The sequence below is a fragment of the Castanea sativa genome, chromosome 6 (genome assembly GCF_040712315.1).
Source record: "Castanea sativa cultivar Marrone di Chiusa Pesio chromosome 6, ASM4071231v1".
Classification (NCBI taxonomy): domain Eukaryota; kingdom Viridiplantae; phylum Streptophyta; class Magnoliopsida; order Fagales; family Fagaceae; genus Castanea; species Castanea sativa.
The window spans coordinates 36,854,710-36,871,143 of record NC_134018.1 but is presented as its reverse complement, the minus strand read 5'-3'; positions in this window follow the sequence as shown (position 1 = coordinate 36,871,143).

Sequence of the window (16,434 nt, the reverse complement as noted above, 5' to 3'; positions counted from 1 at the left end):
TGGTAATGCCTGGTTCCTCAGACTACATACTTTGGGTAAATTAATGATTCGCTATTCTTCTAAGTGTTAAACAGAACCTTGGTCATGCCTGGTTCCTTGGACTACATACCTTGAGTAAATTAATGTTTCTCTATTCCTCTAAGTATTAAACAGAACCTTGGTCATGCCTGGTTCCTCGGACCACATACCTTGGGTAAATTAATGCTCCCCTATGCCCCTAAGTGTTAAATAGAACATCGGTCATACCTGGTTAATTGGACCACATACCTTAGGTAAATTAGCACTTGACCTATCCACAATGGATAATGAAGACTCTTTTCAAAATATCCTAACTGAAGAAATATCCACGAGCATCACTTAAAGCATTTGCAAGTATATCCATGAAATATTCTTGGGTGATAAACCTTATTTCACTAAACCGCACTCCTTGGGTCATATGCCTTGGATAAATTAATGCCTCAGATAAATTAATGCCTTATGTCTATTTGGAGTTATGAATAGAGCCTTAATCACACGTAGCCCTTTGAACTGAACATCTCAGGTACATAAATATTGTTTCTAAGTAAAGTTGTTAAACTATCAATTACTTGGAAGTTAATTTATTAGATTGCCAATTCCCTAGGAACTGAGTTGTTAGGCTACCAATTGCACAGATGTTTGTCAAGGTTAAAGGCAATGCCATGCGTTAATTAGAAGAAGTTGTAATTTGAACTCACAGTTGGGCAATCAAACTATGTTCAATTGGTAAAGTGAAATCGCAATTAACATAGAAACACTGATAGTATAAAGGAGCTTAGCACATTTCATTAAACAAAGCCTTGAAAAGGCAACGAGAGTAAATACTTAAAAAAAAAAAAACATAACAATAGCAAGTATAACCCTAAATGGTCTTGGGCAAAGGAAGGTTGGTTTTTGTAACGGCCTGGATAGTAGGTTCAGGCATTGTGGCTTGAGTTACACCCTTGTCCTTAGGATTCTCCATGGTGGTGAAGGGGAGGGTAACAAGTACAAGTGGCTGGCCTTAGGTTGCCCCTTTTTCCTTAGAAGGTTCCTTGGATGTGGGTAAGGACTTGGCTGGCTCAAGGACCTTTTCCTTGGCTGGCTCCTCTTCCTTGCCCTTAGAGCTCATTTGATCACCCTTAGTAGATGGGTCAGAAGAAGATGGGGAGCACTAGGGAGAGCAGCTTGGCCAGATTCATGCGCTTTGATGGCAGCATTTCCCCGGATAGGGGGGAGGGCTTGCTAGGCAAAGAGCTGGAGGGTAAAATGTGTTCTCGGGCTTCCTCAACTTCGAAAAGGCACTTACCCCAGCCCGATCTAAAGCCTCGGTCCACACCTGTAGGCAGTAACCTCGGCAGACACTGGTGACCTAGGCTCTTAAGTTTTCTTCGGTTTCCTTCACATTGGTGTCATAGCCTTCTTGCTCGGCCTGAGTTGCGACCTCCTCAACCTTCTTTAGCTGCTTCTTCTGGGTTTCCAATTGCTCTTTAGCCTACCTCTCAACATCAGCCAACGCAGCCTCGGCACTCTTTCTATCCTTGTTGGCTTCAGTCAATTTGGTGGTGAGATCCATGACTTTTTCTCAGCCATAGAAAGGGTTTGCACAGCAGCAATATGTTGAGCCTCCTCCTCCTTGAATTGGCGATGTGCGTCATTCACCATCTCCTCGGCTATATTGGTCGTTTGAATTGCCTGCAAGAGAACGCCAAGTTAAGTTTTTCATTTTACAAAAAGAAGGGTGTGAGTAGTCTGATTATGAGGGTGAGGAACTTACCACGGCCGGATCCCTCTTTAAAGTCAGAAACACTTCGTGCTTCTTGAGGGTCCTCAAGTCAGCCATATCTCGTGGCAGAAGCAGGGGCTGCTCAAGGGCATTGGCCACGTACCCAGCTTTACCCTTCTGGAAAGCCCTAATAGATAAGTTCAAGGGGAGTGGGGCTCCATCTAGTTCTAATGGAGGGTTCCAGGCTTGAACCCTGGGGTGGTGCTCGGACACCCTTGCTATAATCGTGCCCTCAGAGAAAGTTCTCCTCTGCACTCCATTGGCAATTTTAGCCCCTTTTTGGGGCTCAAGTTCTTTGATAGGCACTATCTCACCTTGCTCAAACACACTCTTGCCCTTGTTGTCCCATTTCCTCTTCTTATCTGCTTGCCTAGAAGGGGAAGTGCGATCATAGGGAGGAATGGAAGCTTGTGTTTGAATGGCCACATTGGGGATAGACCCTCCAGCGTAAGACTCAAGGAGCATGAGGAAGTTGGCCTTTGGTTTACGTTGGAGCACCATGGCTCCCGAGATGCTATTCGGTTCTTGATTACTGCTCATTTTTGCGGCGGGCAAGTGTGAGAAGGATTGGTTGAAGGCCTCAAAATCCTCGCCAGAGTCCTTACTGGAATCTGCGACTTCTATCACCCGAGCTGTCTGTTCCTCGAGAGGGACACTAGAAGGAGTCGCTTCTTCCTTGGCAACTCGCTGGAGGGGCAGTTCTACTGGATAGGTACCTTCAGGGGGGGACCAGTAATAAATCCGAGAACTGCGACGTTGATTTGTTGCAACCGAGGATCCTTCACTTTTATGACGTACTTGGGGGCTTGAAAACTTATGGAGATAGGCTTGTATCCGAGTATGATATGGGCTGCTCATAGTTGTTCGTTGGAATGAATGAATATCTCGGACTTGAGTATCCTCGTCAGGTTGGGCTCGTTGACAAGATTGAGATTAGGGGTTGTAAAACGCTTATCTACAAAAATCCCAAAAAAAAAAGCGTCATTAGCATGGGAAATCATCAAATAAGGAGAAGTGATTTTGCAAACTACAAGAAAAGGAACGTGAAATTGTTAGTGCGAAATGTGAGGTATTAAAACAGGAGGCCTAAACCTAAGTACCCCACCTAGTTCCCTCTCTCGTGTTGGGTAATGAAGTCCATCATGCCATTCAAACGAGACAATCAGGAAATCTTGGTCCATACCCTTGTTAGTTTCAGGAAAACATGATATAAGTCTAACCTCGGGGACCCTCGTTTTAAGGTAGTATCCCTGACCCTTAAGGTGCTGACAGTTATACACCCAATTAACGTCATGATGGGTGAGACTTACGCCCATCTTTTTGTTGAGAACATCTATGCTACCCAACACCCTAAACATATTTGAGGCCCATTGGGTTAGACAAAGTCTATGAGCGATCATAAAGTCCCTAGTAACTCTATCCATAGGGATCCTCATCCCTACCTCAATGAAGGCGATCATAGGGATCACCACCTCTCATTCTGACCTCAAGGCATGCCATTCTCCTTGAAGGCAATGCCTAAAGGAAACCCCAGCTGGTATGTTATAATAAGCCTTAAAGCTCTCCATACCCTCTAAGGTGTCTACCAAACTAGCAAATCTACCCATTTGAGACGTAAGTGGAGAATGTTAGAAGAACAGGGTGAAAATTAGGAGGCCGAGGAAGAAGGTGTCCTAGAAATAAAGAGGTAGGCCAAAGGTTACTTACAAGCACAAGGGAAAAGCACCTCGGACTGATTATTGAGAGTTGAAGATTCAAAAAGTGGGACATCTGGATTCTTTGAACAACTTATATAAGGATGGGAAAAGTAAGTGGGAGAGTTCCCAATCAAATCCACATAGAAAATCTCCACTTTCAGATCTTCATCACACCATAAAACGTGGGGGACAGGGTGCCATATGGAGTAAATGCTGAAGTGTCCCAATTGCCGAAGAGTCAAGAGCGTGCTCCTTTGCAGGTAAAAAGACACTTACACATGAGGAAATAACATAAGGGTGGGAGATACATTTACCAAAAATCGAAATCCCACTTTTCCCTGAGGAAAGAAATAGTAGAATTTCGAGGGGCTATTTAGGGATGAAGGGTCCAAATAAGGATTTTGGGCCATGGGCCGTACCCGAGGACTTCAAAGAGCCCGAAGACAAGCACGTATAAGTAAAGGCAAGTAGCTTACTGGGTCAAGGAGGAGGTCTAATCATAATGAACCGATGATGTTGTCCAAGGAGCAATCTCTCCTCGGCCAATAGAGTAGAAGCCTAAAGTCCGACCACCCATCAAGTATTGGGCAATGGGCAAACATGCTTGGGAGGATAAGCTTCAGTGAGAGGTGAGTCACCAGAGAGATGAGAAATATTTGGGAAGAAAGCTACTACCATTGCATTGAATGCTCTGCATCTAACCCTTGGACTGCATTAATGTGGAAGTGATATCTTAACAGTAACTTTCAGCCTTACAACTACCCACAAAAACTTTAGGAAGGTGCTGATGGGACAAGTTTCAAGGTTATTAGCAATCCGATCTACATGTGGAAGGCTTAGATGAAAGGAGGGAAGGGAGTATAAAAAGGAAGAATTCCATTACAGAGGGGACGCGTTTGAGATTAAGAGAAAAAAAAACATTGTGTAAAGAACTTGAATATTTGCATAAGTCCAAAAGAAATATATAAGAACATATCATCCTCGGACCTGACTGAGGAGTATTTTTTCTTCTTAAATTGTTTATCTTACTCGTACTCCTGCCAACTAGCCCGCTAGAATTCATATTTGACTCTTTGAACGTTCAGTTTCTAGCCCACTCTTTAACAAATTTATTGTTTTAGGCTTGTTGGGCCATCATATTGATATCTTGGGCCCTCATTCTGATATCTTGGGCCGGTGGGTCAATTTGGGGCCCTACATATATGTTATTATGTAATTATACCATAGTTTTCTTGCCCATTACACAACCATAGAAGACAATAATAAAATGGGAAACATTTTTATTTATTTTTTAATGAATTTTGACTTATAGAAGAGATAATATTTTATTGATTATAAGTTTGTCAGAAAAAAAGTGTATTTGGTTATAAGAATGATAAAAATTAATATAGCAACAAGATCTGCAAAAAATAATTCACCAAAAATTAAGAGAAAAAAAAAATCAAATTATAATTGGATAACATGTAACTATCATAATATAACTAGTATATAACTCGTGTACATGCATGGTACAATTAAAAACAATTGCAATTTCATAAATATATGGGTTTAAATTATACATAGTGTAAGAGTTACACATTTTTTAAGTCAATATATACATGATTTATTATTATTATTATTATTATTATTATTATTATTATTATTATTGTAAGTGCACAATTGCGCCTGGACTCAAAAACACACGTGGGCTTAAGCCCAATGAGCCTTAAACAATGAAATTTGTAGAGTGTGGGCTCGCAATCTAGTTTAGTGATATTTGAAACTTGATGAACAGGCTAAGATATTACAGTGTTTGCAAATAATAGACAAACGGGGCAAAATAAACCTCCTCTGACGTAAGCCGAGGACAAATTATATATTATTTCTCTTTTTTCTCTCACAGGTCACAGTTCTTAATATTTGTCTCCCCCTTCTTCTTTGCCCTCTCTCCTCCTTAAATACTTGTTTTTCTTCCCTCTTTATCCACGTGTAACACAAATCACCCTATTAGACACCTGTCACATCCACCACCCTCTAGAAGTCTTTAAATTATAGCAAGAAGGCTGACTTCTACTATTCAGGGGGTCACTCCTCCATTAATGCGGCCAGGGAGGTAGGTGCAGGGTCTTTAATGTGAAGGTAGCAGCATTTTTCTAAGATATTTCTCTCACACCGTTGCGTTTGGAGGGTGCTTAAATCCCCCTCTTAACCAACGGTTTTTCCGGAACTCTGCCTTGATCTTTTTGGCGAATCCCAGGGTCATCGTGGGTCTGTCCGAGGAGATATTCGTCCTCAGACGAATCCTTGGACTCTCGACTCATGGGCCGACCTACAGTTCTAGGAGGCTTTTAGTCTAAAACAAACTAGCGCCCATCAACAAAGCCCAAGGCCCAAACACTTACTTAGGTCCTTTTAGTCCCCACAATAGCCCCCTAAAAACTTTATTTTTCCTCATCCGAGGAGAAAAATAGGGTTTTGATCCGACCAAAGCTCCCTTCACACGTTTCGTACATCACCATGCGTGTGGGGGTAGTTTCATTCCTAGAGAATGCCGTTTGGCGCTTCGATTTCCAGAACGCGCGCATTTATGACTGCAAGTTACACCCTGTTCCCCACGTTCAATGGTGAGATGAACATCCAACGGTCCTCATCACCTCCTGAAAATTTGGGAGGGAAGAATCCAATTTCGAGGCTGCCTCCTGCACGTCATGACGTTTGGAAATCTGCGCCCTCATTCATTTCTTCAGAATTCAATCACATCAGAGCGTCAATCATCATCTTTTCTCTCCAGAAACCTGTGGAAACTCGTATAACTACAAACTCGTAAGTCCTTACTTTCTCTACTTTTTTCTCCTCAGATTATGTCCTCGGCTTCCTTTTTAACCACATTCCTTCATGAAGTTTGCCTTTTCCTTTCTCTTAGATGGGTAGATTTAAGTGTTTAGTTGATACCGCCGCTGGGATGGAAGGCTTTAGGGCCAAATACCATATTCCCAGTGACGTGGGTTTGAAATATTGTCCGGCGGAAGCCGTAGGTGGTTCTAGGAAGACGGGAGAGGTTATTATCCCCATGATTGCCTTCATAGAAGGTGGGATGACCCTCCCCATGAGGAGCGTAACTAGGGAATACCTTCGCAACCACAGGTTGTGCCCAGACCAATGCGCACCTAATGTTTTTAGGGTCTTAGGAAGTGCCGACGCTCTAAACGAGCAGATGGGCTTGAACCTCACTTGGCATGATGTCGTCTTCATGTACGAATGCCACAAACTTAGGAATGTAGGCTATTACATTAAATCTTGGTCTAGTGTAGTTAGGTTAATTTCTTGTCTGCCCAAGTCTAATAAAGGCATGAAGGACGACTACCTCATCGCCTCAGGCAACTGGCACGACGGCCTTCACTGCCCAGTCGTATGGGGAGACCCAGGTGTGACTCTTTAGGAGTTAATTTCTCTACCCCGAACTTCAATCTCAAAATCTTCTACTGTTTATTTCTTTTTACACATTGTCCATTTTGATTTCTCATATGCATTGCATATCTGACCATACTTGGCTTTTTTGGTATTCTTTCTTGCAGATAAACAACTCGTGCGCCCCCGTCTGAGCCACTGCAACGTTGCTGACCTAAACCGCGTACTTCGCTCAGAAGTGTTTGTGAGCGAAGACCTGCAACTTAGAGCAGCTCACCTAATACTAGGGTACGACCCAATATCCTCGGATTTCCAGGAGATAGAGAACGCGATTTTCGCGGGAGATAGGAGGTGCAAGAGGATAAACGTAGCAAGGCCGCACTTTCTTGCCGACTACGACATCCCGGACGACCTCAACACCATCTTGTACTCGCGACCCATCGCGGTGATCCCTCTCTCGACGCACTCTCAAGCAACTACTGTCCCGGAGGAGCACGTGTCCTCTTCGCACACGTTGGACGACGAGATAGACCAGTTTCAGCTCGAGGACGTCGAAAGACCCCGAGGAAACCAGTTTGTCGTGCTCTCAGACGAGGAAGAAGAGCCCGCCGAGGCCTCTGGAGTTGCAGGTTTAATAGTTGCCCGGCCTAACGATGATTCCGAGGAGGAAGAAATGGACGTGCTCAGCGGCCTTCTAATTAAGAGAGGCGAGAGAGTCGCCCAAAAAAGAGCGGGAAGGTCCCAAGTTCCTCCGACCTTGCCACCTCCCCCTCCTCCAACCGATCCTAAACCTCTAGTTGAGGAGCCCAAGAAGAAAAGGAAGGGGGACGCCGAGGAGGCTGGTGGCGAAAAACAGAAGAAGCCAAGACAGTAGCCACAACGAGCCCAGCAGCAGAAACTGGACAAGGGCAAGGGACGTGCCCGTTCAGTTGAAAGTGGGGAAATTAGGGATATGGCCGAAGTGCGCCGAGCACCGGCTACCTGGTCTCCTGACTTAAGATTGGACGGAGCACCAATCTCTTGCCAGTCCAGCATTAGGGCACTCCAGCAAGGCCACACCCACCATCTGGCTAAGGCGTTGGAACGTCCCCTTCTGCTGCCCAAGGATATGGATGCCTTGGAAAAAATGAGCTAGCCTCAGCTGTTCCTTTCTTTAAAAAGGGACTTAGCCCTGGTATGTTTTTCTCCGTGCGTACACTTCATTCTTTGTAACATCTGGCTATTTGTAAATGTTTTACTACTCCTAACCCTCTAATACTTTGTCACAGGCCGTTCAAGAGGTCTTTGCTGCTGAGAAGTTCGTGGAGGATTCTTGGAAGAGGGCCGGAATGGAGCAGGAGATTCTTCTGGAGACTGAGAAGTCCTTAGGCCAGGCCTTAGCAGAAAACGAGAGACTCTCCTCTCAGTTGGCCAACTTAAAAAGAGAAAGAGACGGCGCCGAGGCCAATTTGAGAACGATGAGGACTCAAATGGAGGGGCAGCGCAAGCTTCTTCATCAAAAGGATGATGAGCTCTCCCAAGCCCAGAAGGAATGCTTGGACTTGGAGAAGGAGCTTGCGCGAATGAAGGAGGAAGCTAGCACCTTCAAGCATTCTCTAGAGGCCGCGAAGCAGGCAAGTTACAAGGAAGGGGTAGCTGCAACGGAAGACCAGCTGACAGAGGCTTTCGCGGTCGTGTGCCGAGAATACTATCAGCAGGTCTAGGGGGAAGCCCTAAACGTAGCAGGAGTTCCTTCAGCCTCCGAGCTAAGGAAGTCCGAGAACATTTGGCTTCCCCTGGACATACAGGAGATAGAAGAGGCTCCTGCTGCTGCTCCTGCCCCTGAGACAGTTCCTCCTGCTCTTCCTCCTATGATCCCAGAGCTCATTCCGGATCCTACAGAACCTTCAGGTTCCAATAAAGAGAAGGAAGGGAGTGGGGGTGCCGAGAAGGGCCTAAGCCAAAGTGTGGAACCTATCATCCCTCCAACCACTACAACAGACAAAGGAAAACAAGTTCTGTCTTCGTTTGAGCTGGAATTAAAAGACACTGAGGCTACCAGCACTTCTCAGCAAGACCCTCCTCCGAAAGCTTAGGGTCATGCATAGGGCTTCTTTTTCTCTGTACTTAGAATTTCCCATGTAATGATGTATATCGACATAATTAATGAAAGACAGTTTTATTTGATTTTGATCTGAGTTGTGTTTATTTCATCTTTTCATCTTTATGCTTACCATAAAAGTTCTCATTAGCACACAGCGAAAGAAAGAATCAGATAAATAAGTCTACTTTTAGCAGTTGAACAATTAAAACCTTAAACAGCAATACACATATTTGCCTTGTGAAGTAAAGCGTTCAAGAACCTAACAAAGACTAACCTGGTTTAGCTGGTAAGCAGTACCTCATTTTGCAAACCCATGTGATACTTAGGACTTGTAACCTAAAATGCTAATTTTAGTAAAGTGTGGGGTCTGAGGATCCTACCTTATCAAATTTCTGCCTGACACTTAAAGATATATAACTTAAGACTCCATTCTAACCACGGTTTTATTCAACAAACAATCAGATATCAATCTTAACAAGGTATGGGGTCTAAAGACCATACTTAACCAAGTTTCTGTTTGATATTTAGTAATATATCAATTTCCACTAAGTATGTGATCCGAGGACCATGCATTACCAAGTTTCTGTTTGACATTTCAGAACAGTAACCTAAGATGTTAATTTCCCCAAAGTAGAAGGCCCGAGGACCCGGCATAAGTAAGGTTCTGTTTAACAAATAATAAGATATCAATTTCCACTAGGTATGTAGTCCGAGGACCATGCATAATCAAGTTTCTGTTTGATATTTCAGAACAGTAACCTAAGATGTTAATTTTCCCAAAGTAGAAGGCCCGAGGACTCGGCATAACTAAGGTTCTGTTTAACAAATAATAAGATATCAATTTCCACTAGGTATGTAGTCCGAGGACCATGCATAACCAAGTTTCTATTTGATATTTTGAGAGTTGTAATTGATAAGTCCATATACATTTATAATTTAAACCACAAATGACAAAAGTGTCTTTTATTAATAATAATACCTTCGAAGGTTGTTTACATTCCATGGGCGTTGTACAACTTTTTCACCTAAATCAGCTAGTCGATATGACCTTATGCCTACTATAGAAATAATCCGATATGGTCCTTCCCAATTTGGTCCTAGTTTTCCCCAAGCTGGGTTTCTTGTAGTACCTACAACCTTTCTCAGAACCAGATCCTCAGACGCAAGTGGCCTGAGCTTCACATGGGCATCATACCCTTGTTTAAGCTTCTGCTGATAATAAGCCATTTGGACCATAGTTGTTTCTCGCCGTTCTTCAACTAAATCTAGGCTCTTCTCCAGGAGGCCGTTGTTATTCTCTAGGCTAAAAGTACTCGTCCTTAGTGTGGGGAAACCAAACTCTAAAGGTATCACTGCCTCGGCTCCATAAGTCATAGAGAATGGCGTTTCTCCTGTGGATCTACACGGCGTAGTTCGATACGTCCACAGAACATGTGGTAGTTCTTCCACCCATCTGCCCTTCGCATCGTCCAGCCTTTTCTTGAGTCCACTAACTATAACCTTGTTAACGGCCTCAGCTTGCCCATTTCCCTGAGGATAAGCTGGAGTGGAGTATCTATTTATGATGCCCATGTCACTACAATATTTCCTAAAAGCTCTACTATCAAATTGAACCCCATTGTCCGAAATGAGTGTATGTGGTACCCCAAATCTAGTGACGATGTTTTTTCAGATGAACTTCTTCGAATCGACGTCCCTAATATTTGCCAAGGGCTCGGCCTCGACCCACTTGGTAAAGTAGTCGGTGCCCACGAGTAGCCACCTTTTGTTTCCTACTGCCCTCGGGAATGGCCCCACTATGTCCAATCCCCATTGAGCGAAAGGCCAAGGACTAGAAAGAGGGTTAAGGACTCCTCCAGGCTGATGTATGTTAGGAGCGAACCTCTGGCATTGATCACACTTTTTTGCATAATCCTGAGCTTCTCTCTACATATTGGGCCACCAATATCCCTGAGTCAGGGCCCTATGGCTAGGGACCTTCCCCCAGTGTGGCTTCCACAAATCCCCTCATGCAGTTCTTCCAAAAGTGCCTCCGTTGACTCGGGGTGCACGCATAACAGGTATGGTCCGGAGAACGATCGTTTATATAGCTTCTGATCCTCAGACAACCAGAAACGCGTTGCCTTTCGACGGATCTTGTCTGCTTCAAACTTGTTCTCGGGAAGAATGTCGTTTTTCAGAAAGGATATCACAGGGTCGATCCAACTAGGTCCAGACCTTATTAAATGGATACGGGGTGCACCAACGATGGCAAGATCTGGCTCTAGCAAATCTTCAACAAGGATAATCCTAGGCAATCCCTAAGCCGAGGATGTCGCTAAGGTAGCCAAGGAGTCTACATATGTATTTCCACTTCTAGGGATGTGAGACAGGATAAAGGAATCGAAGTTAGATTGTAAACGTTTGACCTGGGTCAAGTATCCTTGCATTCTGGGGTCCCTAGCCTCCATGGTCCCCATCACTTGGCCGACCACTAACTGAGAATTCGAGCACACATGAACTCCCTTTCCGCCCATCTTATGCACCGTGTTCATACCGACCAAGACTGCTTCGTACTCGGCCTCATTATTAGTAGCCGAGAATGCCAACCTCAGAGATTTTTCAAAGACAATTCCCTCAGGAGATACCAGGACAAGTTCGATGCCAGACCCTTTCTAGTTAACTGCCCCATCAACGTACACTTCCCAAGTGGGAGGTCCTATGCCCGTGATCACGCCAACTGATTTTTCATCCATGTGTGATTACTTCACAGCTTCCTTCAACAATGGTTCCGCGAATTCTGCCATCAAATCTGCAAGAACCTAGCCTTTTATTGAGGTGCGCGGCATGTATTTGATATCATAAGCTCCCAAAATAGTTTCCCATTTAGCCACCCTTCCAGAGTAGTCAGCGCTGCGCAAAACTGACTTGAGAGGCAGTTGGGTCAAAACCACAACAGTGTGGGACTGAAAATAATAAGGAAGCCTCCGCGTGGCATGAACTATGGCTAAAAATGCTTTCTCCAAAAGTAGGTAACGCACGTCGGCATCATTCAGAGTTTTACAGACATAGTAGACCGGTCTTTGCACCCCATCGTCGTCCCTTATGAGGACCAGGCTGACCGCATGGACGGCCACTGCCAGATATACAAATAGGACCTCATCTACTTCAGGCCGAGACATAATAGGTGGCCGGGAAAGATATTCCTTAAGTTGTTGGAAGGCTACAATGCACTCCTCGAACCATTGGAACCCCTTCCACTTATTCAAAATTTGGAAGAAAGGCTTGCATCAGTCAGCTGACCGAGAGATGAACCTGCTGAGAGCAGCGATCATTCTGGTCAATTTCTGAGCTTCTTTCGGATTTCGAGGTGGCTGTAAGGTCTGAATAGCTCCGACTTGCGCTGGATTCACCTCTATCCCTCTATGAGTAACCATGTAACCCAAGAACTTCCCAGAACTCACACCAAAAGAACACTTTGAGGCGTTAAGACGCAACTTGTACTTTCTAAGTACCTAAAAAGTGTCGTCTAAATCCTTCACATGTGCAGATATCGTCTTACTCTTCACTACCATGTCATCCACGTATATCTCAATGGTCTTTCCAAGCTGCAACTCAAACATTCTGGTCATCATCCTTTGGTAAGTAGCCCTAGCATTCTTCAATCCGAACGGCATCACTTTATAGTGATAATTCCCTGTTGGAGTAATAAAGGCAGTTTTCTCTTGATCTTCTGCCGCCAGTGGAATTTGGCGATAACCCTGGAAGGCATCCAAAAAGCTCATCCGAGGATGTTTGACGGTGGCGTCCACTAGCTAGTTGATGCGCGGCATCGAGAATGAGTCCTTTGGATAGGCTTTGTTTAAATCTGTGAAGTCCACACATACCCGCCATTTCCCACTTTTCTTTTTGACCACAACCGTGTGCGCCAGCCACTCCAGATAGAAAACTTCCTTGATAGCCCCAGCCCTCTTGAGCTTGAGCACCTCTTCCTCAACGGCTTCAGAGTGCTCCCTGGAGGAACGCCGAGGGGGCTGCCTTCTAGGGGGAATAGCAGAATTGACGTTCAAATGATGACAAATGAAGCTTGGGTCAACCCCCGGAGCCTCATAGGGGTCCTAGGCAAAAACATCGACGTTGCTCTTTAGAAACTCCACAAATTCCATTTTCTCCTGATGTGGTAAACATACCCCAACCTGGAAGAACCTTTCGGGATCATCCGATATCAAAAACTTCTCAAGGTCTTCGCATATGGCCTCCTCTGCTGTCACCACGTCGGGCACATCTAGAGTAGTTAATTGCTATAAGTCTTTTACAGCCAAGGTCGAGGACTGCAGTTCGGTCTGATGCAGCACTGCGGCCGATATGCATTGCCTGGCCATCAATTGGCTGCCGAGAATCTCTTCAATGCACTCCGTCAAAGGGAACTTAACCTTAACATGCAAGGTGGAGGAAACGGCCCCTAGAGCGTGCAGCTAGGGCCGGGCAAGGATGGCTGTGTATGGGGAATATGCATCGACCACGATAAAATCCACCTCAACCGTCTCGGAGCCAGATTGCACGGGCAACCGAATCTGTCCCTTTGGTATAACGGCTTTCCCTTCAAAACTTATTAACGGCGAGTCGTAAGGGGTGAGGTCCTCTAATTTTAACTTTAGCCCCTTAAATAAGTCAGGATACATGATATCCGCGCCGCTGCCTTGATCAATCATTACTCTTCTCACATCATAATTCCCTATCCTCAGAGTAACCACTAGGGCGTCGTCATGGGGTTAGATGGTCCCAACCTTATCTTCCTCTGAAAATCCTAAGACAGGCACATTTAGCTTCAATCTCTTTGGCTTGGAGCCCCCCTCCTCGGCTTGGGAGTGCGAAACTGCCATCACCCTAGTAGGACATGAGCCAGTCCTACCAAGCGCAGCGAAGATAATGTTGATCGTTCCCAAAAGAGGCCGAGATGAGTTATTCCTCTGATTATTCGAGCCAGACTGACTGCCCTGCCTGCTAGGTTGGTACAGGTGCTGCTTTAACTTTCCTTCGCTAACAAGCTGCTCCAAGTGATTCCAAAGGGTCCGATAGTTTTCGGTAGTATGACCCACGTCTTGACGGTATTGACAAAAGAGATTCTGATTCCTCTTGGTAGGATCCCCTGCCATCTTACTGGGCCATCTGAAGTAGGGTTCCTTACGAACCTTCTCCAGTAGCTGGTGCATCGGCTCTCGGAATACAGTATTAACAATCTGAGGTGCCGCTGAGCCAGACTGCCCGGAGTAATCTCTTCTCGGCTTGTTGTTGTGATACCTATCCGACCTGAAATCCCTTCTCTCCTGCGGGATAACCTTTGCCTTACCCTTCCCCTGCTGTTGGTCTTCCTCGACCCTTTTATATTCGTTAATACGGTCCATGAGGCGACGTACACTCCGTACGGGTTTTTTGGTCAAGGACTTCCTCAAGTCATGATCAGTTGGAAGGCTCACTTTAAAAGTATTGATCGCCACCTCATCAAAATCACCATCTATCTCATTAAACATCTCCCAATACCTGTCGGAGTATGCTTTCAACGTCTCGCCCTCCTTCATAGCCATAGACAACAGTAAGTCCAACGGTCGAGGAACTCTGCTGCATGTAATGAACCGTGACGCGAATGCTCTAGTCAGTTCCCCGAACAAACCTATAGACCCTGATTTGAGACTGTTGAACCACCTCATAGCAACAGGTCCCAAGCTAGAAGGGAAGACTTTGCACATCAAGGTCTCATTGTGAGAATGCACAACCATTCTCTAGTTAAAGTGGCTCACATGTTCCACCGGGTCGGTCCGGCCATTATAAATGGTGAAGGTGGGCTGGGTGAACCTCCTAGGGAGCCTCACATTCTCAATCCTGCGTGAGAATGGCGATTTGGAGAGCTGGTGCAACGCCCGGCTCATGGCATCGTTCCCTAAGCCCCTAGAGGGGAGCTTCCTGCTCCTATGACCCGATAGGCCATCCTCTTCGCAAGAGGATGTTCTGCTGGGGGGCGACCATGACCTCGAACTGTAACTACTTCCCCGGGATTTCCCGGAAGAGGTACTAGATGAGGGTGAAGCACGCCTCCGCCTGACGCGACGCAGCTTCTTCTTAAGGTGATCAATCTCCTTCTGCATGGCTTTAGCACCATCTTCATGGGCGGAACTCTCCCCTCCACTGTGAGTATGACTCGTTCTAGGATACTCGCTGTGAACGCTACCCTCTTGATCCCTTTGGCGCTCAAGACGCTCGAAAAGATCCTCAGGTTGCGATCCCTGAGATTCTGCATGGTGTGAGCCTAAGCCTGCCATGGTGTTCGAGTTCTCCCATAGACGGCGCCAATTGTAAGTGCACAATTGCGCCTGGACCCAAAAACACACGTGGACTCAGGCCCAATGAGCCTTAAACAATGAAATTTGTAGAGTGTGGGCTCGCAATCTAGTTTAGTGATATTTGAAACTTGATGAACAGATTAAAATATTACAGTGTTTGCAAATAATAGACAAACGGGGCAAAATAAACCTCCTCGGACATAAGCCGAGGACAAATTATATATTATTTCTCTTTTTTCTCTCACAAGTCACAGTTCTTAATATTTGTCTCCCCCTTCTTCTTTGCCCTCTCTCCTCCTTAAATACTTCTTCTTCTTCCCTCTTTATCCACGTGTAACACAAATCACCCTATTAGACACCTGTCCCATCCATCACCCTCTGGAAGTCTTTAAATTATAGCAAGAAGGCTGACTTCTACTATTCAGGGGTCACTCCCCCATTAATACGGCCAGGGAGGGAGGTGCAGGGTCTTTAATGTGGAGGTAGCAGCCTTTTTTTAAGATATTTCTCTCACACCGTTGCGTCTGGAGGGTGCTTAAATCCCCCTCTTAACCAACGATTTTTCTGGAACTCTACCTTGATCTTTTTGGCGAATCCCAGGGTCATCGTGGGTCTGTCCGAGGAGATATTCGTCCTCGGACGAATTCTCGAACTCTCGACTCATGGGCCGACCTACAGTTCTAGGAGGTTTTTAGTTTAAAACAAACTAGCGCCCATCAACAAAGCCCAAGGCCCAAACACTTACTTAGGTCCTTTTAGTCCCCACAATTATTATTATTATTATTATTATTATTATTATTATTATTATTATTATTATATACAAATGAGTTTACTTCTTCTTTTATTATTGGGTTTTGGATAGTTTAATTTATTTATATTATTTTCTTTCTCTTTTGCACAACATTAACTCATTTAGAACAAAAATTAAAATAAAAAAAAACTTAAATAGGACACATTGTGTGAAATTAAACAACAATTAGAATTCAATTTAGAATCTAATTGAATTTTCTATTAGCTTTGTTTTTCCATAGTTATCATTAAAATTGATATTTTAGGCTTTTATAATTATTAACATAATTTAAAAATGTTTAATAATTTTATGAAGTTTTTTTTGAGAAAAAAAATTATGAAGTAGATATGTCAAATTACATTATGCTCATAAAAATG